This window comes from Panulirus ornatus, chromosome 46 (genome assembly GCF_036320965.1).
Source record: "Panulirus ornatus isolate Po-2019 chromosome 46, ASM3632096v1, whole genome shotgun sequence".
Lineage (NCBI taxonomy): Eukaryota > Metazoa > Arthropoda > Malacostraca > Decapoda > Palinuridae > Panulirus > Panulirus ornatus.
In genome coordinates this window covers 8,109,228-8,133,103 of record NC_092269.1, presented here as the reverse complement: position 1 = coordinate 8,133,103, position 23,876 = coordinate 8,109,228, and the positions used below count along the sequence as shown (strand labels likewise).

At 39.8% G+C, this 23,876-nt stretch overlaps 1 protein-coding gene across 6 annotated transcripts in view; it reads right to left on the bottom strand.

The window, feature by feature from the left end:
- LOC139763118 (apoptosis-resistant E3 ubiquitin protein ligase 1) overlaps positions 1–23,876 on the bottom strand; it is a 323,876-nt gene that overhangs the window by 192,172 nt on the left and 107,828 nt on the right. The gene's annotated exons all lie outside the window — the stretch shown is intronic.

The window sequence follows — 23,876 nt, the reverse complement described above, 5'->3', positions numbered from 1 at the left end:
CGTTCTTATATTATATTTATGTTGCTTAGTTTAAGAGAAAAATCCTTACCAGTTCTGACCAACATAAAAATTTTATATTTTCATTTTCCCGTGGACTCATAGGAATATCTTGATCACGTCAAAAAATTTGTGATCCTTTAGCGAGGTAGCGCAAGGAAACAGACGATAAGAATGGCCATATCCACATACCCATGTATATACATTAAGTCAACATGCAATATACATTACTATACAATCTAATATATACATATTATATACATATGAACAGTATAATATTATATCAATTTTTATATAATTCATATTTTCTTTATTTTTTTTCCCTTGCACCTCTCTACATGCAACTATTCGAACTCCTCCCCTCAGTTGTGCGAGGTAGCGGTAGGAAAAGACAAAAAAGCCCATTCATTCACACTCAGTTCTACTACATGTAATAATGCACCCGAAACCTCAGCCTTTCCACACCAGCACACAGAACTTTCCATGGTTTACCCCAACGCTTCACATGCCCTGGTTCAATCCATTGACAGCACGTCGACCCTGTATACCACTTTGTTCCAATTCACTCTATTCCTTGCCCCTTTCACCCTCCTGCATGTTTAGGCCCTGATCACTTAAAATCTTTTTTCACTCCATCTTTCCACCTCCAATTTGGTCTCCCCTTCTCCTCGTTCCCTCCATCCTCGCACATATATCCTCATGGTCAATCTTCTCCTCACTCATTCTCTCCATGTGACCAAACCATTTCAAAACACCTCTTCTGTTCTCTCAACCACCTCTTTTATTACCACACATCTCTCTTACCCTACTTATTACTTACTCGATCAAACCACCTCACACCACATATGTCCTCAAACATTCATTCCAGCACATCACCCTCCTGCGCACAACTCTATCCATAGTCCCACGCCTCGCAACCATACAACATTGTTGGAACCACTATTCCTTCAAACATACCCATTTTTGCTTTCCGGGATAATGTTCTCGACTTCCACACATTCTTCAACGCTCCCAGAATTTTCGCCCCCTCCCCCACCCTATGATTCACTTCCACTTCCATGGTTCCATCCGCTGCCAAATCCACTCCCAGATATCTAAAACACTTCACTTCCTCCAGTTTTTCTCCATTCAAACTTACCTCCCAATTGACTTGACCCTCAACCCTACTGTACCTAATAACCTTGCTCTTATTCACATTTACTCTCAGCTTTCTTCTTTCACACACTTTACCAAACTCAGTCACCAGCTTCTGCACAAATACAGACTTGCATCAACAAACAACCCAGTGGAGCACGCCATGCCCAAGGGAGCATCGTCAGACGCGGGGCAAGACAGTGGCATGTATCATCTGTAGTTCCCCGGGCTTACCCTTAAAAAGGTTCTCTAGGTCAAAAGATCGTGCCATCAAACCCCATGGGTCATACTAATGCATAGGTTCAAATGGCTTGTGAAATGGTGTTCGGGATTTTATTCTTGTAGTAGTTCAATTATTACTCTCATGACGAATGTTAGAATTATATATATATATTCCTATGGGTCCACGGGGAAAATGAAACATGATAAGTTCACAAGTGCACTTTCGTGTAATAATCACATCATCAGGGGAGACACAAGAGAGAATCGTAAATCAGTTGATATACATCGAAGAGACGTAGCTAGGACGCCATTTGGTAAACATGTGATTGTCCAAAACATACAACGAGTGTATGATAAACTTATCATTTTACATATTTTATCAACAATAAAATGATCTAATTTGTATAGACCATTACCAATATTAAGATTATAATTCTTTGTGTATTTAATAATAGAAGATTCAATGATATCTCTCGTGGTAATAGAGTTAATAATAACTGAGATGGCATTACTCCAGTCAATACAATGATCATAGTTGTTAACGTGATTAAACAAGGCATTTGATTCTTGTCCCGTTCTTATATTATATTTATGTTGCTTAAGTTTAAGAGAAAAATCCTTACCAGTCTGACAACATAAAATTTATCATATTTCATTTTCCCCGTGGACTCATAGGAATATCTTGATCACGCACAAAATTGTGACCCTTTTCCCAATATATATATATATATATATATATATATATATATATATATTATATATATTATATATATATATATATATATCATATATATATATATATATATATATAATATATATAATATATATATATATATATGTATATATATATATATTATATATATATATATATATATATTTTTTTTTTTTTTTTTTTTTTTTTTTTTTTTTTTATACTTTGTCGCTGTCTCCCGCGTTTGCGAGGTAGCGCAAGGAAACAGACGAAAGAAATGGCCCAACCCCCCCCCCCATACACATGTACATACACACGTCCACACACGCAAATACATACCCCACAGCTCTCCATGGTTCACCCCAAAACGCCTCACATGCCCTGATTCAATCCACTGACAGCACGTCAACCCCTGTATACCACATGACTCCAATTCACTCTATTCCTTGCCCTCCTTTCACCCTCCTGCATGTTCAGGCCCCGATCACACAAAATCTTTTTCACTCCATCTTTCCACCTCCAATTTGGTCTCCCTCTTCTCCTCGTTCCCTCCACCTCCGACACATATATCCTCTTGGTCAATCTCTCCTCACTCATTCTCTCCATGTGCCCAAACCATTTCAAAACACCCTCTTCTGCTCTTTCAACCACGCTCTTTTTATTTCCACACATCTCTCTTACCCTTACGTTACTTACTCGATCAAACCACCTCACACCACACATTGTCCTCAAACATCTCATTTCCAGCACATCCATCCTCCTGCGCACACTCTATCCATAGCCACGCCTCGCAACCATACAACATTGTTGGAACCACTATTCCCTCAAACATACCCATTTTTGCTTTCGAGATAATGTTCTCGACTTCCACACATTTTTCAAGGCTCCCAAAATTTTCGCCCCCTCCCCCACCCTATGATCCACTTCCGCTTCCATGGTTCCATCCGCTGACAGATCCACTCCCAGATATCTAAAACACTTCACTTCCTCCAGTTTTTCTCCATTCAAACTCACCTCCCAATTGACTTGACCCTCACCCCTACTGTACCTAATAACCTTGCTCTTATTCACATTTACTCTCAACTTTCTTCTTCCACACACTTTACCAAACTCAGTCACCAGCTTCTGCAGTTTCTCACATGAATCAGCCACCAGCGCTGTATCATCAGCGAAAACAACTGACTCACTTCCCAAGCTCTCTCATCCCCAACAGACTTCATACTTGCCCCTCTTTCCAGGACTCTTGCATTTACCTCCCTTACAACCCCATCCATAAACAAATTAAACAACCATGGAGACATATATATATATATATATATATATATATATATATATATATATATCTTTCTTTTAAACTATTTGCCATTTCCCGCGTTAGCGAGGTAGCGTTAAGAACAGAGGACTGGGCCTTTTTTGGAATATCCTCACCTGGCCCCCTCTGTTCCTTCTTTTGGAAAATTAAAAAAAAAAAAACGCGAGGGGAGGATTTCCAGCCCCCCCGCTCCCTCCCCTTTTAGTCGCCTTCTACGACACGCAGGGAATACGTGGGAAGTATTCTTTCTCCCCTATCCCCAGGGATAATATATATATATATATATATATATATATATATATATATAATATATATTATATATATATATATATATATATATATATATATATATTCATACTATTCGCCATTTCCCGCGTTAGCGAGGTAGCGTTAAGAAGAGAGGACTGAGCCTTTGAGGGAAATCCTCACTTGGCCCCCTTCTCTGTTCCTTCTTTCGGGAATTGTCCTCGTTGGCCCTTCCACATGGAAGAGGAAGGCGGGAGCGGGAGGCGATGGGGTCACATAAGGGTAGAGACGCCATATTGGGGTCACACATGAGGGTAAGAGAGAGAGAGAGATGCCATATTGGGGTCACACATGAGGGTAGGGGGAGACACGCCATACTGGGGTCACACATGAGAGTAGAGAGAGAGAGAGAGAGAGAGAGAGAGAGAGAGAGAGAGAGAGAGAGAGAGAGAGAGAGATACCATATTGTGGTCATATGACGGAGAGAGAGAGATAGCATATTGGGGTCATATGACGGAGAGAGAGAGATACCATATTGGGGTCATATGACGGAGAGAGAGAGAGATACCATATTGTGGTCATATGACGGAGAGAGAGAGAGAGAGAGAGAGAGAGAGAGAGAGAGAGAGAGAGAGAGAGAGAGAGAGAGAGAGATACCATATTGTGGTCATATGACGGAGAGAGAGAGAGAGAGAGAGAGAGAGAGAGAGGAGAGAGGAGAGAGAGAGAGAGAGAGAGAGAGAGAGCCCCCATTGTAGGGGGGGTGTATCCAAGGCATGGTCGAGGGGGATACAATTATGAACTCTTGCCAAAATAATGATAAAAACAAAACAAAAAAAAAAAACCTCAAAAGTAACTAATATCAATGAAAACCTATTATTGATAACAAACTCGAGTAATCACTGAGGTTTGGTTTGACCATGCCAATGAATACGGTTTGGCAGAGAGAAAATTTCGTCCCATTTTATAAATAATTTGAACACACACACCACACACACACACACACATACCACACAACACACATCACACACACACACACACCACACACACACACACACACACACACACACACACACACACACACACAACACAACACACACACACACACACACACAACACACCACACACACACACACACACACACACACACCACACACACACACACACACACACACACATACACACACACTACAACACACACACACACACACACACACACACACACACACACACACAACACACACACACACACACACACACAACACACACACACACACACACACACACACACATACACACACACACACACAACACACTACACACACACACACACCACAACACACATACACACACCACAACACATACACACACACACACACACATACACACATACACATACACACACACACACACACATACACACATACACACATACATACACACACACACATATTCGCCATTTCCCGCGTTGGCGAAGTAGCGTTACGAACAGAGGGCTGAGCCTTAGAGGGAAAATATCCTCACTTGGCCCCCTGCTCTGTTCCTTCGCAGCGCATCCCTGCACCTATTAAAGTTATCCCTAGGGAAAAAAAAAAAAAAATTGCGTGTGTTCCATCTAACACCTACGCCCTTGACCCGCCACCAACGACCAATTGGGGTACGACCTAACAAGCTCGTTAGGGAGGGAAGGGATAATGCCTCCCCCTCCTCACTCGTGACGTAGGAGGAGAGGGGCATGACCCAGAGCACACCCCCCCCATTTTAGCCCCTCGGCCATTGATTGGGAAGCTTAAAGGTCAGCCCAAGGCGATGAAAGGTCAAACCCCCCCCTCATCATCCCCTCCTGGGAACAGCCAGACCAGACCAGCGGGCCTTACTTCACTGATCCAACCACCCGACACCCTCCCCTCCTGAAAACCATGCCCTTCTCAATGGAAAATCAGCGACACGCGAAACGTGAGGGAAGAAAACGACTGTATGGCCCTTGAGCACGACAGTCGTCCTCCAGCACGACTTTATGGCCCCTTGAGAATGATGGTCGTCCTCCAGCACGACTGTATGGCCGCCTTGAACACGACGGTCGTCCTCCGGCACGACTGCATGGCCCTTGAGCACGACGGTCGTCCTCAAGAACGACTTTATGGCTGTTGAGCACGACGGTCGTCCTCCAGCACGACTTTATGGCCCGTTGAGCATGATGGTCGTCCTCCAGCACGACTTTATGGCCCCTTGAGAATGATGGTCGTCCTCCAGCACGACTTTATGGCCCCTTGAGAATGATGGTCGTCCTCCAGCACGACTTTATGGCCCCTTGAGCACGACGGTCGTCCTCCAGCATGACTTTATGGCCCCTTGAGAATGATGGTCGTCCTTAAGAACGACTTTATGGCCCCTTGAGAATGATGGTCGTCCTCCAGCACGACTGTATGGCCGCCTTGAGCACGACGGTCGTCCTCCGGCACGACTGTATGGCCCTTGAGCACGACGGTCGTCCTCCAGCACCACTGTATGGCCCTTGAGCACGACGGTCGTCCTCCTGCATCACTGTATGGCCCTTGAGCACGACGGTCGTCCTCCAGCACGACTTCATGACCCGTTGAGCACGACGGTCGTCTTCCAGCACCACTGTATGGCCCGTTGAGCACGACAGTCGTCCTCCAGCACGACTTTATGGCCGCCTTGAGCACGACGGTCGTCCTCCAGCACGACTGTATGGCCGCCCTTGAGCACGACGGTCAGGCCCAGCAAGGCCAAGGGTCGTTCGGTGGTGATCTGGAGGTGAGGAGAGAGAGAGAGAGAGAGAGAGAGAGAGAGAGAGAGAGAGAGAGAGAGAGAGAGTACGATAGTACTTAATTAATCCAACAAGGTGAACATGATTCTCTTAAACCCAGGGCTATCAGTACCCCCCCACCCCCTTCCCATACACTCAAGTCACCCAGCCAAAGGAATTGAACATATTAATTACTCGACTAATCATAGAAATTTTAAGGTTTTGACCACAGATTCACATTCAGCAAAATTAAAAACATATATGCTGAAATCTTCATGAAAATCTATGCATAGGTGTTATTCTACATGGTGATTAAGTATGTGGGGGTCAAAAGACTGAATTTCGTAATATTAAGCGTTTAATTAACATTTGCATTAACTATAATAATATTCATATGCTAATTACTCGAATAATTATACTTAATTATGTTTCGTCAGATTTTAATGAAAATCTGGGTATAGATGTCATTTTACATGGTGATTAAGTATCTGGAGTGAAAAGACTGAATTTCGTAATATTAAGCGTTTCATTAACACTTGGATTATTCATAATAATATTCATATGCTAATTACTCGATTATTTATACGAATTTTCAGGTTTTGATCACAGATTCATATTCACCATACTTAAAAGCATATATGTTGAAATTTTCAAGAAAATCTATTTAAAAAAAAAAAAAATCAAGAAAAATCCAAGGCTTGCATTTTTTTGCTCAGATTTTCAACTTCTTCAGATTTTAATGAAAATCTGTGTGTAGATGTTAATCTATATGGTGATTAAGTATCTGGAGTCGAAAGACTGTAATTCGTAATATTAACCGTTTAATTAACACCTGGACTAACTATAATAATATTCATACGCTAATTACTTGACTGATTATACGAATTTTGAAATTTTGACCACAGATTCTTATTCAGCATACACCTGGACTAACTATAATAAAATTCATATGCTAATTACTCGACTAATTATATGAATATTTAGATTTTCACCAGAAATCCTTAATCACCATATAGAATACCAAATATTCACACATTTTCATTAAAATCTAAAGAAGTTGAAAATCTGAGCAAAATATCCAAGGGTATAGCCTTGGATTTTTCTTGATTTTTTGAAAAATAGATTTTCCTGAAAACTTCAGCATAGATACATTTAAATCTCCCGAATAAGAATCTGTGGTCAAAACCTTAAAATTCGTGCAATTAGTCGAGTAATTAGTATATTAATATGACTATAATTAATGTTAAGAATGTAATTAAGCGCTTAATATAACAAAATGCAGTCTTTTGAGTCGATATCCTTAAACACCATATAGAATACCACATATTCCCAGATTTTCATTAAAATCTCAGCATGGAAGCTTTTACGTCTGCTGAATGAGAATCTGTAGTCAAAACCTTAAAATTCTTGTAATTAGTCGAGTAATTAGCATATTAACATAATTATAATTAATATTAAGTATGTAATTAAGTGCTTAATATAACGAAATGCAGTCTTTTGAGTCGATATCCTTAATCACCATATAGAATACCACATATTCCTAGATTTTCATTAAAATGTGAAGAAGTTGAAAATCTGAGCAAAATATTATCCAAGGCTATAGCCTAGGATTTTTATTGATTTTTTTTGAAAAAATAGATTTTCCTTAAAATTTCAGCATAGATGCTTTTACGTCTGCTGAATAAGAATCTGTGGTCAAAACCTCAAAATTCTTGTAATTAGTCGAGTAATTTGCATATTAATATAAATTTATCATTAATATTAAGTATGTAATTAAGCGCTTAATTTTACGAAATGCAGTCTTTTGAGTAGATATCCTTAATCACCATATAGAATACCAAATATTCACACATTTTCATTAAAATCTAAAGAAGTTGAAAATCTGAGCAAAATATTATCCAAGGCTATAGCCTAGGATTTTTATTGATTTTTTTGAAAAAATAGATTTTCCTTAAAATTTCAGCATAGATGCTTTTACGTCTGCTAAATAAGAATCTGTGGTCAAAACCTCAAAATTCTTGTAATTAGTCGAGTAATTAGCATATTAATATAAATTTATCATTAATATTAAGTATGTAATTAAGCGCTTAATTTTACGAAATGCAGTCTTTTGAGTAGGTATCCTTAAACACCATATAGAATACCACATATTCCCAGATTTTCATTAAAATCTCAAGAAGTTGAAAATCTGAGCAAAATATTATCTAAGGCTATTGCCTTGGATTTTTCTTGATTTTTTTGAAATAGATCTTTCTTATACTTTCAGCATGGATGCTTTTACGTATGCTGAATGAGAATCTGTAGTGAAAACCTTAAAATTCTTGTAATTAGTCGAGTAACTAGCATATCAACATAATTATAATTAATATTAAATATGTAATTAAACGCTTAATATAACGAAATGCAGTCTTTTGAGTAGATATTCTTAATCACCATATAGAATACGAAATATTCACACATTTTCATTAAAATCTAAAGAAGTTGAAAATCTGAGCAAAATATCCAACGGTATAGCCTAGAATTTTTCTTGATTTTTTTGAAAATATAGATTTCCCTGAAAATTACAGCATAGATGCTTTTACGTCTGCTGAATAAGAATCTGAGGTCAAAACCTCAAAATTCTTGTAATTAGTCGAGTAATTAGCATATTAATAAAAATTTATCATTAATATTAAGTATGTAATTAAGCGCTTAATTTTACGAAATGCAGTCTTTTGAGTCGGTATCCTTAATCACCATATAGAATACCACATATTCCCAGATTTTCATTAAAATCTCAAGAAGTTGAAAATCTGAGCAAAATATTATCTAAGGCTATTGCCTTGGATTTTTCTTGATTTTTTTGAAATAGATTTTCCTTATACTTTCAGCATGGATGCTTTTACGTATGCTGAATGAGAATCTGTAGTGAAAACCTTAAAATTCTTGTAATTAGTCGAGTAATTAGCATATTAACATAATTATAATTAATATTAAATATGTAATTAAGCGCTTAATATAACGAAATGCAGTCTTTTGAGTAGATATTCTTAATCACCATATAGAATACGAAATATTCACACATTTTCATTAAAATCTAAAGAAGTTGAAAATCTGAGCAAAATATCCAAGGGTATAGCCTTGAATTTTTTTTGATTTTTTTGAAAAAATAGATTTTCCTGAAAATTACAGCATAGATGCGTTTACGTCTGCTGAATAAGAATCTGAGGTCAAAACCTCAAAATTCTTGTAATTAGTCGAGTAATTAGCATATTAATATAAATTTATTAATATTAAGTATGTAATTAAGCGCTTAATTTTACGAAATGCAGTCTTTTGAGTAGATATCCTATATCACCATATAGAACACGAAATATTCACACATTTTCATTAAAATCTAAAGAAGTTGAAAGTCTGAGGAAAATATCCAAGGGTATAGCCTTGGATTTTTCTTGATTTTTTTGAAAAAATAGATTTTCCTTAATATTTCAGCATAGATGCTTTTACGTCTGCTGAATAAGAATCTGTGGTCAAAACCTTAAAATTCGTGCAATTAGTCGAGTAATTAGCATATTAATATGACGATAATTAATGTTAAGAATGTAATTAAGCGCTTAATATAACAAAATGCAGTCTTTTGAGTCGATATCCTTAAACACCATATAGAATACCACATATTCCCAGATTTTCATTAAAATCTGAAGAAGTTGAAAATCTGAGCAAAATATTTTGCTTAACTTTTTTGAAAAAATAGATTTTCCTTATACTCTCAGCATGGAAGCTTTTACGTCTGCTGAATGAGAATCTGTAGTCAAAACCTTAAAATTCTTGTAATTAGTCGAGTAATTAGCATATTAACATAATATAATTAATATTACGTATGTAATTAAGTGCTTAATATAACGAAATGCAGTCTTTTGAGTCGATATCCTTAATCACCATATAGAATACCACATATTCCTAGATTTTCATTAAAATGTGAAGAAGTTGAAAATCTGAGCAAAATATTATCCAAGGCTATAGCCTAGGATTTTTATTGATTTTTTTGATAAAATAGATTTTCCTTAAAATTTCAGCATAGATGCTTTTACGTCTGCTGAATAAGAATCTGTGGTCAAAACCTCAAAATTCTTGTAATTAGTCGAGTAATTAGCATATTAATATAAATTTATCATTAATATTAAGTATGTAATTAAGCGCTTAATTTTACGAAATGCAGTCTTTTGAGTAGATATCCTTAATCACCATATAGAATACCAAATATTCACACATTTTCATTAAAATCTAAAAAGTTGAAAATCTGAGCAAAATATTATCAAGGTATAGCTAGAGGTTTTTCTTGATTTTTTTGAAAAATAAGATTTCCTTAAAATTTCAGCATAGATGCTTTTACGTCTGTGAATAAGAATCTGTGGTCAAAACCTAAAATTCTTGTAATTAGTCGAAGTAATTAGCATATTATATAAATTTATATTAATATTAAGTATGTAATTAAGCCTTAATTTAACGAAATGCAGTCTTTTGAGTCGATATCCTTAATCACCATATAGAACACCACATATTCCCAGATTTTCATTAAAATCTGAAGTAGTTGAAAATGTGAGCAAAATATTATCTAAGGCTATAGCCTTGGATTTTTCTTGATTTTTTTTGAAATAGATTTCCTTAACTTTCAGCATGGATGCTTTTACGTCTGCTGAATGAGAATCTGTAGTCAAAACCTTAAAATTCTTGTAATTAGTCGAGTAATTAGCATATTAACATAATTATAATTAATATTAAGTATGTAATTAAGCGCTTAATATAACGAAATGCAGTCTTTTGAGTAGATATTCCTTAATCACCATATAGAATACGAATATTCACACATTTTCATTAAAATCTAAGAAGTTGAAAATTTGAGCAAAATATCCAAGGGTATAGCCTTGAATTTTTCTTGATTTTTTGAAAAATATAGATTTTCCTGAAAATTCAGCATAGATGCGTTTACGTCTGCTGAATAAGAATCTGGGTCAAAACCTTCAAAATTCTTGTAATTAGTCGAGTAATTAGCATATTAATATAAATTTATAATTATATAAGTATGTAATTAAGCGCTTAATTTTACGAAATGCAGTCTTTGAGTCGATATCCTTAATCACCATATAGAATACCAAATATTCACACATTTTCATTAAAATCTAAAGAAGTTGAAAATCTGAGCAAAATATAGGATTTTTCTTGATTTTTTGAAAAAATAGATTTTCCTTAAAACTTCAGCATAGATGCTTTTACGTCCTGCTGAATAAGAATCTGTGGTCAAAACCTTAAAATTCTTGTAATTAGTCGAGTAATTAGCATATTATATAAATTTATCATATATTAAGTATGTAATTAAGCGCTTAATTTACGAAATGCAGTCTTTTGAGTAAGATATCCTTAATCACCATATAGAATACCACATATTCCACATTTTCATTAAAATCTGAAAAAGTTGAAAATCTGAGCAAAATATTATCCACGGGTATAGATAGAATTGGATTTTTCTTGATTTTTTTTGAAAAAATAGATTATCCTGAAAATTTCAGCACAGATGCTTTTACGTCTGTGAATAAGAATCTGTGGTCAAAACCTTAAAAGTCTTGTAATTAAGTCGAGTAATTAGCATATTCATATAATTATAATTAATATTAAGTATGTAATTAAGCACATAATATAACAAAATGCAGTCTTTTGAGTCGTATCCTTAATCACCATATAGAATACCACATATTCCCAGATTTTCATTAAAATCTGAAGAAGTTGAAAATCTGAGCAAAATATTATCTAAGGCTATAGCCTTGGATTTTTCTTGATTTTTTGAAAATAGATTTTCCTTAAACTTTCAGCATGGATGCTTTTACGTCTGCTGAATGAGAATCTGTAGTCAAAACCTTAAAATTCTTGTAATTAGTCGAGTAATTAGCATATTAACATAATTATAATTAATATTAAATATGTAATTAAGCGCTTAATATAACGAAATGCAGTCTTTTGAGTAGATATTCTTAATCACCATATAGAATACGAAATATTCACACATTTTCATTAAAATCTAAAGAAGTTGAAAATTTGAGCAAAATATCCAAGGGTATATAGCCTTGAATTTTTCTTGATTTTTTTGAAAATATAGATTTTCCTGAAAATTACAGCATAGATGCGTTTACGTCTGCTGAATAAGAATCTGAGGTCAAAACCTCAAAATTCTTGTAATTAGTCGAGTAATTAGCATATTAATATAAATTTATTAATATTAAGTATGTAATTAAGCGCTTAATTTTACGAAATGCAGTCTTTTGAGTCGATATCCTTAATCACCATATAGAATACCAAATACTCAAACATTTTCATTAAAATCTAAAGAAGTTGAAAATCTGAGCAAAATATCCAAAGGTATAGCCTTGGATTTTTCTTGATTTTTTTGAAAAAATAGATTTTCCTTAAATTCAGCATAGATGCTTTTACGTCTGCTGAATAAGAATCTGTGGTCAAAACCTTAAAAGTCTTGTAATTAATCAAGTAATTAGCATATTCATATACTTATAATTAATATTAAGTATGTAATTAAGCACATAATATAACAAAATGCAGTCTTTTGAGTCGGTATCCTTAATCACCATATAGAATACCACATATTCCCAGATTTTCATTAAAATCTGAAGAAGTTGAAAATTTGAGTAAAATATTATCCAAGGGATTTTTCTTGATTTTTTGATAAAATAGATTTTCCTGAAAATTTCAGCATGGATGGTTTTAGGTCTGCTGAATAAGAATCTGTGGTCAGAACCTTAAAATTCTTGTAATTAGTCGAGTAATTAGCATATTCATATAATTATAATTAATATTAAGTATGTAATTAATCACATAAAATAACAAAATGCAGTCTTTTGAGTCGGTATCCTTAATCACCATATAGAATACCACATATTCCCAGATTTTCATTAAAATCTGAAGAAGTTGAAAATTTGAGCAAAATATTATCCAAGGCTATAGCCTTGGATTTTTCTTGATTTTTTGTAAAATAGATTTTCCTCAAAATTTCAACATAGATACTTTTACATCTGCTGAATAAGAATCTGTGGTGAAAACCTTAAAATTCGTGTAATTAGTCGAGTAATTACCATATTAATATGACTAATTAATGTTAAGAATGTAATCAAGCGCTTAATATAACAAAATGCAGTCTTTTGAGTCGATATCCTTAAACATCATATAGAATACGACATATTAACAGATTTTCATTAAAATCTGAAGAAGTTGAAAATCTGAGCAAAATATTATCTAAGCTTTGGATCTTTTTTTGATTTTTTGAAAAAATAGATTTTCCTTAAACTTTCAGGATGGATGCTTTTACGTCTGCTGAATAAGAATCTGTGGTCAAAACCTTAAATTTCGTGTAATTAGTCGAGTAATTAGCATATTAATATAAATTTATCATTAATATTAAGTATGTAATTAAGCGCTTAATTTTACGAAATGCAGTCTTTTGAGTCGATATCCTTAATCACCATATAGAATACCACATATTCCCAGATTTTCATTGAAGTCTGAAGAATTTGAAAATCTTAGCAAAATATTATACCAGGCTATAGCCTTGGATTTTTCTTTATTTTTTTTGAATATATAGATCTTCCTGAAAATTTCAGCATAGATGCGTTTACGTCTGCTGAATAAAAATCTATGGTCAAAACCTTAAAATTCGTGTAATTAGTCGAGTAATTAGTATATTAATATAATTATAATTAATACTAAGTATGTAATTAAGCGCTTAATATGACGAAATGCAGCCTTTTCAATCTATATCCTTAATCACCATATAGAATACCACATCTTCCCAGATTTTTATTAAGATCTGAAGAAATTGAAAATCTGAGCAAAATATTATCCAAGGCTTGGATTATTCTTGATTTTTTGAGAAAATAGATTTTCCTTAAAATTTCAGCATAGATGCTTTCAAGTATGCTGAATAAGAATCTGTGGTCGAAACCTTAGAATTCGTGTAATTAGTCGAGTAATTAGTATATTAATAGAAATTTATCATTAATATTGTAATTAAGTGCTTAATTTTACGAAAAGCAGTCTTTTGAGTCGATATCCTTAATCACCATATAGAATACCACATATTCCCAGATTTTCATTAAAATCTGAAGAAGTTGAAAATCTGAGGAATATATTATCCAAGGATAGAACCTTGGATTTTTCTTTATTTTTTTGAAAAAATAGATTTTCCTTAAAACTTCAGCATAGATGCGTTTCTGTCTGCTGAATAAGAATCTGTGGTCAAAACCTTGAAATTCGTGTAATTAGTCGAGTAATTAGATTACTAATATAATTATAATTAATATCAAGTATGTAATTAAGCGCTTAATATAACGAAATGCAGTCTTTTGAGTCGATATCCTTAATCACCATATAGAATACCACATATTCCCAGATTTTCATTAAAATCTGAAGAAGTTTAAAATCTGAGTAAAATATTATCCAAGGCTATAGCCTAGGATTTTTCTTGATTTTTTTGAAAAAATAGATTTTCCTTAAAACTTCAGCATAGATGCTTTTACGTCTGTTGAATAAGAATCTGTGGTCAAAACCTTAAAATTCTTGTAATTAGTCGAGTTATTAGCATATTAACAATTATAATTAAGATTAAGTATGTAATTAAGCGCATAATTTTACGAAATGCAGTCTTTTGAGTCGATATCCTTAATCACCATATAGAATACCACATATTCCCAGATTTTCATTGAAGTCTGAAGAAGTTGAAAATCTGAGAATAATTTTCTTGATTTTTTTGAAAAAGTAGATTTTCCTGAAAATGTCAGCATAGATGCGATTTTGTCTGCTGAATAAGAATCTGTGGTCAAAACCTTAAAATTCGTGTAATACGTCGAGTAATTAGCATATTAATATAATTAAAATTAATATTATGTAATTAAGGCCTTAATATAACTAAACGCAGTCTTTTGAGTCGATATCCTTAATCACCATATAGAATACCACATATTCCCGGATTTTCATTAAAATCTAAAGAAGTTGAAAATCTGAGGAAAATATTATCCAAGGCCTTGGATTTTTCTTGATTTTTTGAAAAAATAGATTTTCCTGAAAATTTCAAGAAAGATGCTTTTTCATCTGCTGAATAAGAATCTATGGTCAAAACCTTAAAATTCGTGTAATTAGTCGAGTAATTAGCATATTAATATGATTATAATTAATGGTAAGAATGTAATGAAGCGCTTAAAATAACGAAATGCAGTCTTTTGAGTAGATATCCTTAATCACCATATAGAATACCAAATATTCCCAGATTTTCATTAAAATCTGAAGTTGAAAATCTGAGCAAAATATTATCCAAGGCTATGCTGAAAATTTCAGCATAGATGCTTTTACGTCTGCTGAATAATAATCTGTGGTCTAAACCTTAAAATTCTTGTAATTAGTCGAGTAATTAGTATATTCATATAATTATAATTAACATTAAGTATGTAATTAAGCGCTTAATATAACGAAATGCAGTCTTTTGAATCGATATCCTTAAACACCATATAGAATACCACATATTCCCAGATTTTCATTAAAATCTGAAGTTGAAAATCTGAGGAAAATATTATCCTTGGATTTTTCTTGATTTTTTTGAAAACATAGATTTTCCTTAAAATTTCAGCACAGATGCTTTTAAGTCTGCTGAATGAGAATCTGTGGTCAAAACCTTAAAATTCGTGTAATTAGTCGAGTAATTAGCATATTAATATAAATTTATCATTAATATCAAGTATGTAATTATTTTGCTCAGATTTTCAACGTCTTCAGATTTTAATGAAAATCTGGGAATATGTGGTATTTTATATGGTGATTAAGGGTATCGACTCAAAAGACTGCATTTCGTAAAATTAAGCGCTTAATTACATACTTAATATCAATTATAAATTTATATTAACATGCTAATTACTCGACTAATTACACGACCTTTATGGTTTTGACCAAAAACTCTTATTCAGCAGACGTAAACGCATCTATGCTGAAATTTTAAGGAAAATCTATTTTTCTAAAAAATCAAGAAAAATCCAAGCCTTTGATAATATTTTGCTCAGATTTTCAACTTCTTCAGATTTTAATGAAAATCTGGGAATATGTGGTACTCTATATGGTGATTAATGATATCGACTCAAAAGACTGCATTTCGTTATATTAAGCGCTTAATTACATACTTCATATTAATTATAATTATATGAATATGCTAATTACTCGACTAATTACACAAATTTTAAGGTTTTGACCACAGAGTCTTATCCAGCAGACGTAAAAGCATCTATGTTGAAATTTTCAGGAAAATCTATTTTTTCAGAAAAATCAAGAAAAATTCAATATTTTGCTCAGATTTTCAACTTCAGATTTTAATGAAAATCTGGGAATATGTGGTATTCTATATGGTGTTTAAGGATATCGACTCAAAAGACTGCATTTCGTAAAATTAAGCGCTTAATTAGCACTTGAATTAATTATATTAATATGCTAATTCCTCAACTACTTACAAGTTTTTTCAGGGTTTGACCAAAAATCCTAATTTAAAAGCATGTATGCGGAAATTCTTACGAAATTTTTTTTTTTTTTTTCGCTCAGATTTTCAACTTCCTCAGATTTTATTGAAAATCTGTGCAAAGATGTTATTCTGTATGGTGATTAAGTATTTGAAGTCAAAAAGACTGTAATTCATAATACTAACCGTTTAATTAACATCTGGACTAATTATAATATTCTTAAGCTAATTACTCAACTAATTATATGAAATTTTAGATGTTGACCACAGATTCTTATTCAGCATACGTAAAAGTATGTATGCTGAAATTTTTAAAAAATTCAAATTAAAAAAAAATCAAGAAAAATCCATTGTATTTTCTTTAGATTTTCAACTTTCTGAGACTTTAATGAGAATCTGTGTATAGATGTCACTTTACATGGTAATTAAGTATCTGGAGTCAAACGACTGAATTCCGTAATATTAAGCGTTTAATTAACACCTGGATTATTCATCATAATATTCATATGCTAATTACTCGAATAATTATACGAATTTTCAGGTTTTGATCACAGATTCACAATTAGCATATTAAAAGGCGTATATGCTGAAATTCTAAAGAAAATCCATTTTTTTCAAAAAAAATCCCGAAAACCCTTGCATTTTGCTCAGATTTTCAACTTCAGATTTTAATGAAAATCTGTGTATAGATGGTATTCTGCATGGTGAATAAGTATGAGTCGAAAGACTGTAATTCGTAATATTAACCGTTTAATTAACAACTGGACTAACTATAATAAAATTCATATGCTAATTACTCGACTAATTATATGAATATTTAGATTTTCACCACAAATCCTTATTCAATATCCTTAAAAGTATCTATGCTGATATTTTCAAGAAAATCTATTTTTTTTTTTTTCAAAAAATCAAGCCTTGCATTTTCTTTTTTTTTTTTTTTGGCTCAGATTTTCAACTTCCTCAGATTTTACTGAAAATCTGTGTGTATAGATGTTATTTTTATGGTGATAGAGTATTTGGAGCCAAAGGACTGTAATTCGTAATATTAACCGTTTAATTAACAACAGGACTAATCATAATAAGATTCATACGCTAATCACTCGACTAATTATAGGAATTTTTAGATTTGGACCACAGATTCTCATTCAGCATATATAAAAGTATCTATGCTGAAATTTTCAAGAAAATTTAAATTTAAAAAAAAAAAAATCAAGAAAAATCTATTGCATTTTGCTCAGATTTTCAACTTACTCAGATTTTAATGAAAATCTGTGTACAAATGTTATTTTACAGGGTAATTAAGTATCTGGATTCAAAAGACAGAATTTCGTAATATCAAGCGTTTTATTAACACTTGAACCCATTATAATAAATTTCATATGCTAATTACTCGACTAATCATACGAATTTATAGGTTTTGACCACAGATTTATATTCAACATACTTAAAAGAATATATGCTGAAACTCTAAAGAAATTCCATTTTTTCAAAAAAATTACGAAAAATCCAAGGCTATAGCCTTGCAACATCCTGCCCCTGGATGCATGGCCATCCTGCCCCTGGAAGCATGGCCATCCTGCCCCTGGAAGCATGGCCATCCTGCCCCTGGAAGCATGGCCATCCTGCCCCTGGAAGCATGGCCATCCTGCCCCTGGAAGCATGGCCATCCTGCCCCTGGAAGCATGGCCATCCTGCCCCTGGAAGCAGCACCATCCTGCCCCTGGAAGCAGCATCATCCTGCCCCCTGGAAGCAGCACCATCCTGCCCCTGGAAGCAGCACCATCCTGCCCCTGGAAGCAGCACCATCCTGCCCCCTGGAAGCAGCACCATCCTGCCCCTGGAAGCATGGCCATCCTGCCCCTGGAAGCAGCACCATCCTGCCCCTGGAAGCATGGCCATCCTGCCCCTGGAAGCAGCACCGTCCTGCCCCTGGAAGCAGCACCGTCCTGCCCCTGGAAGCAGCACCATCCTGCCCCTGGAAGCAGCACCATCCTGCCCCTGGAAGCAGCACCATCCTGCCCCCTGGAAGCAGCATCATCCTGCCCCTGGAAGCAGCACCATCCTGCCCCTGGAAGCAGCACCATCCTGCCCCTGGAAGCAGCACCATCCTGCCCCCTGGAAGCAGCACCATCCTGCCCCCTGGAAGCAGCACCATCCTGCCCCCCGGAAGCAGCACCATCCTGCCCCCTGGAAGCAGCATCATCCTGTCCCCTGGAAGCAGCACCATCCTGCCCCCTGGAAGCAGCACCATCCTGCCCCCTGGAAGCAGCACCATCCTGCCCCCTGGAAGCAGCACCATCCTGCCCCCTGGAAGCAGCATCATCCTGCCCCCTGGAAGCAGCACCATCCTGCTCCTGGAAGCAGCATCATCCTGCCCCCTGGAAGCAGCACCATCCTGCCCCTGGAAGCAGCACCATCCTGCTCCTAGAAGCAGCATCATCCTGCCCCTGGAAGCAGCATCATCCTGCCCCCTGGAAGCAGCATCATCCTGCTCCTGGAAGCAGCACCATCCTGCTCCTGGAAGCAGCATCATCCTGCCCCTGGAAGCAGCACCATCCTGCCCCTGGAAGCAGCATCATCCTGCCCCTGGAAGCAGCACCATCCTGCCCCTGGAAGCAGCATCATCCTGCCCCCTGGAAGCAGCATCATCCTGCCCCTGGAAGCAGCACCATCCTGCTCCTGGAAGCAGCACCATCCTGCCCCTGGAAGCAGCACCATCCTGCCCCTGGAAGCAGCACCATCCTGCCCCTGGAAGCAGCACCATCCTGCCCCTGGAAGCAGCATCATCCTGCCCCTGGAAGCAGCACCATCCTGCCCCTGGAAGCAGCACCATCCTGCCCCTGGAAGCAGCACCATCCTGCCCCTGGAAGCAGCACATCCTGCCCCTGGAAGCAGCACCATCCTGCCCTGAAGCAGCACCATCCTGCCCCTGGAAGCAGCACATCCTGCCCTAAGCCATCCTGCCCCTGAGCAGCACATCCTGCCCTGGAACACACATCCTGCCCTGGAAGCAGCACATCCTGCCCCTGGAAGCAGCACATCCTGCCCCTGAGCAGAGCTGCAGCACCATCCTGCCCCTGGAGCAGACATCCTGCCCCGGAGCAGCACATCTGCCCCTGGAAGCAGCACATCCTGCCCCTGGAAGCAGCACCATCCTGCCCTGGAAGCAGCACCATCCTGCCCCCTGGAAGCAGCACCATCCTGCCCCTGGAAGCAGCACCATCCTGCCCTGGAGCAGCACCACCCGCATCCCCCTGGAAGCAGCACACCTGCCCTGGAAGCGCATCCTGCCCCTGGAAGCAGCACCATCCTGCCCCTGGAAGAACCACTGCCCTAGCAGTCACTGCCCCTGGAAGCAGCACCATCCTGCCCCTGGAAGCAGCACCATCCTGCCCCTGGAAGCAGCACCATCCTGCCCTGGAAGCAGCACCATCCTGCCCCTGAAGCAGCACATCCTGCCCCTGGAAGCAGCACCATCCTGCCCCTGGAAGCAGCACATCTGCCCCTGGAAAGCACCATCCTGCCCCTGGAAGCAGCACATCCTGCCCCTGGAAGCAGCACATCCTGCCCCTGGGAAGCCTAGCAGCACATCCTGCCCCTGGAAGCAGCACCATCCTGCCCCTGGAAGCTGCACCATCCTGCCCCTGGAAGCAGCACCATCCTGCCCCTGGAAGCACACATCCTGCCCCTGGAAGCAGCACCATCCTGCCCCGAAGCGCACATCCTGCCTGAAGCAGCACCATCCTGCCCCTGGAAAGCATAGCACATCCTGCCCCCTGGAAGCAGCACATCCTGCCCCCTGGAAGAAACCTCCTGAAGCAGCACCATCCTGCCCTGGAAGCAGCACCATCCTGCCCCTGGAAGCAGCACCCTCGCCCCTGGAAGCGCACATCCTGCCCCTGGAAGCAGCACCATCGTGCCCCTGGAAGCAGCACCATCCTGCCCCTGGAAGCAGCACATCCTGCCCGGAAGCAGCACCATCCTGCCCCTGGAAGCAGCACCATCCTGCCCCTGGAAGCAGCACATCCTGCCCCTGGAAGCAGCACCATCCTGCCCCCTGGAAGCAGCTACCATCCTGCCCCTGGAAGCAGCACCATCTGCCCCTGGAAGCAGCACATCCTGCCCCTGGAAGCAGCACATCCTGCCCCTGGAAGCAGCACATCCTGCCCTGGAAGCATGAGCACATCCTGCCCTGGAAGCAGCACCATCCTGCCCCTGGAAGCAGCATCCATCCTGCCCCCTGGAAGCAGCACATCCTGCCCTGGAAGCAGCACATCCTGCCCCTGGAAGCAGCACCATCCTGCCCCTGGAAGCAGCATCATCCTGCCCCTGGAAGCAGCACCATCCTGCCCCCTGGAAGCAGCACCATCCTGCCCCTGGAAGCAGCACCATCCTGCCCCTGGAAGCAGCACCATCCTGCCCCTGGAAGCAGCATCATCCTGCCCCTGGAAGCAGCACCATCCTGCCCCCTGGAAGCAGCACCATCCTGCCCCTGGAAGCAGCATCATCCTGCCCCTGGAAGCAGCACCATCCGGCCCCTGGAAGCAGCAGGGACGCGTGACCTTCGACCTGACCCTTACAAATGGCGTCGTAGTGGGTCACGTTACCCGACATGCACAGGGTCGTACCGTCATGTCACACGGGGTCACGGGTACGTGCGCTTCACTTCCGAACTCGGGTACGCTCAGGTGGGCGTTCATGGTACCCACTGGGCACGCTCAAGTGGGTGTTCATGGTACCCACTGGGCACGCTCAAGTGGGTGTTCATGGTACCCACTGGGCACGCTCAGGTGGGCGTTCATGGTACCCACTGGGCACGCTCAAGTGGGCGTTCATGGTACCCACTGGGCACGATCAGGTGGGCGTTCATGGTACCCACTGGGCACGCTCAAGTGGGTGTTCATGGTACCCACTGGGCACGCTCAAGTGGGTGTTCATGGTACCCACTGGGCACGCTCAGGTGGGCGTTCATGGTACCCACTGGGCACGCTCAGGTGGGCGTTCATGGTACCCACTGGGCACGCTCAGGTGGGCGTTCATGGTACCCACTGGGCACGCTCAGGTGGGCGTTCATGGTACCCACTGGGCACGCTCAGGTGGGCGTTCATGGTACCCACTGGGCACGCTCAAGTGGGTGTTCATGGTACCCACTGGGCACGATCAGGTGGGCGTTCATGGTACCCACTGGGCACGCTCAAGTGGGTGTTCATGGTACCCACTGGGCACGCTCAAGTGGGTGTTCATGGTACCCACTGGGCACGCTCAGGTGGGCGTTCATGGTACCCACTGGGCACGCTCAAGTGGGCGTTCATGGTACCCACTGGGCACGCTCAGGTGGGCGTTCATGGTACCCACTGGGCACGCTCAGGTGGGTGTTCATGGTACCCACTGGGCACGCTCAGGTGGGCGTTCATGGTACCCACTGGGCACGCTCAGGTGGGCGTTCATGGTACCCACTGGGCACGCTCAGGTGGGTGTTCATGGTACCCACTGGGCACGCTCAGGTGGGCGTTCATGGTACCCACTGGGCACGCTCAGGTGGGCGTTCATGGTACCCACTGGGCACGATCAGGTGGGCGTTCATGGTACCCACTGGGCACGATCAGGTGGGCGTTCATGGTACCCACTGGGCACGATCAGGTGGGCGTTCATGGTACCCACTGGGTACGCTCAGGTGGGCGTTCATGGTACCCACTGGGCACGATCAGGTGGGCGTTCATGGTACCCACTGGGAAAGGAAGGTCTGTCTGCAGACCCTCTCGGTCCACGGCTTCAAATCCGGACATTTGTAATGCCAACACGGGCCTCGGTCAGCCCTAGATAGATAGATAGATAGATAGATAGATAGAAAGATAGATAGATAGATAGATAGAAAGATAGACAGATAGATAGATAGATAGATAGATAGATAGATAGAGAGAGAGAGAGAGAGAGAGAGAGAGAGAGAGAGAGTACAGACGCAACAGTCATACGGACGTACACACAGGTCTTCAGTAGAGCAAATCTGTCCTTCCCCCCCCCCCCCCCTTCGGTGGAGGGGAGGGGGAAAGGGAGGGTAGAGGGGAAGGGGAGGGTAGAGGGGAAGGGGAGGGGTTTTGGGGGGGTGTTTGCGCGTCCCTCCCTCACTGTAAACATTAGCCTATATAGGGTGAGGCTCCATGATGCTTGCCCCCCCTCCCCCCCACCATCCTTCCCTCCCCCCCCCGTTATAATCAATACTTCTACCCCCCTCCTCAATTCTCTCCCTCCTTCCCCCTCCTCAATTCTCTCCCTCCTTCCCCCTCCTCAATTCTCTCCCTCCTTCCCCCCCTCCTCAATTCTCTCCCTCCTTCCCCCTCCTCAATTCTCTCCCTCCTTCCCCCTCCTCAATTCTCTCCCTCCTTTCCCCTCCTCAATTCTCTCCCTCCTTCCCCCCCCTCCTCAATTCTCTCCCTCCTTCCCCCCTCCTCAATTCTCTCCCTCCTTCCCCCCCCCCTCCTCAATTCTCTCCCTCCTTCCCCCCTCCTCAATTCTCTCCCTCCTCTTCCCCCTCCTCAATTCTCTCCCTCCTTCCCCCCCTCCTCAATTCTCTCCCTCCTTCCCCCCCTCCTCAATTCTTTCCCTCCTTCCCCTCCTCCTCAATTCTCTCCCTCCTTCCCCCCCTCCTCAATTCTCTCCCTCCTCTTCCCCCTCCTCAATTCTCTCCCTCCTTCCCCCCCTCCTCAATTCTCTCCCTCCTTCCCCCCCTCCTCAATTCTTTCCCTCCTTCCCCCCCTCCTCAATTCTTTCCCTCCTTCCCCCCCCTCCCCACAACCACCCCTCCTCCCCCTCCCCCCCGTATCCATAAACATTTGAGGGGGGAAGGGGGGGGAGAAGAGGGGGAGGGGGAGGGAGGGTGTTGAAGGAAGGAAGGAAGGAAGGAAGGCTATACATCAATGTCACGCGCGTGCGTGTGTGTGTGTGTGTGTGTGTGTGCTGGGGAGAAGGAGGG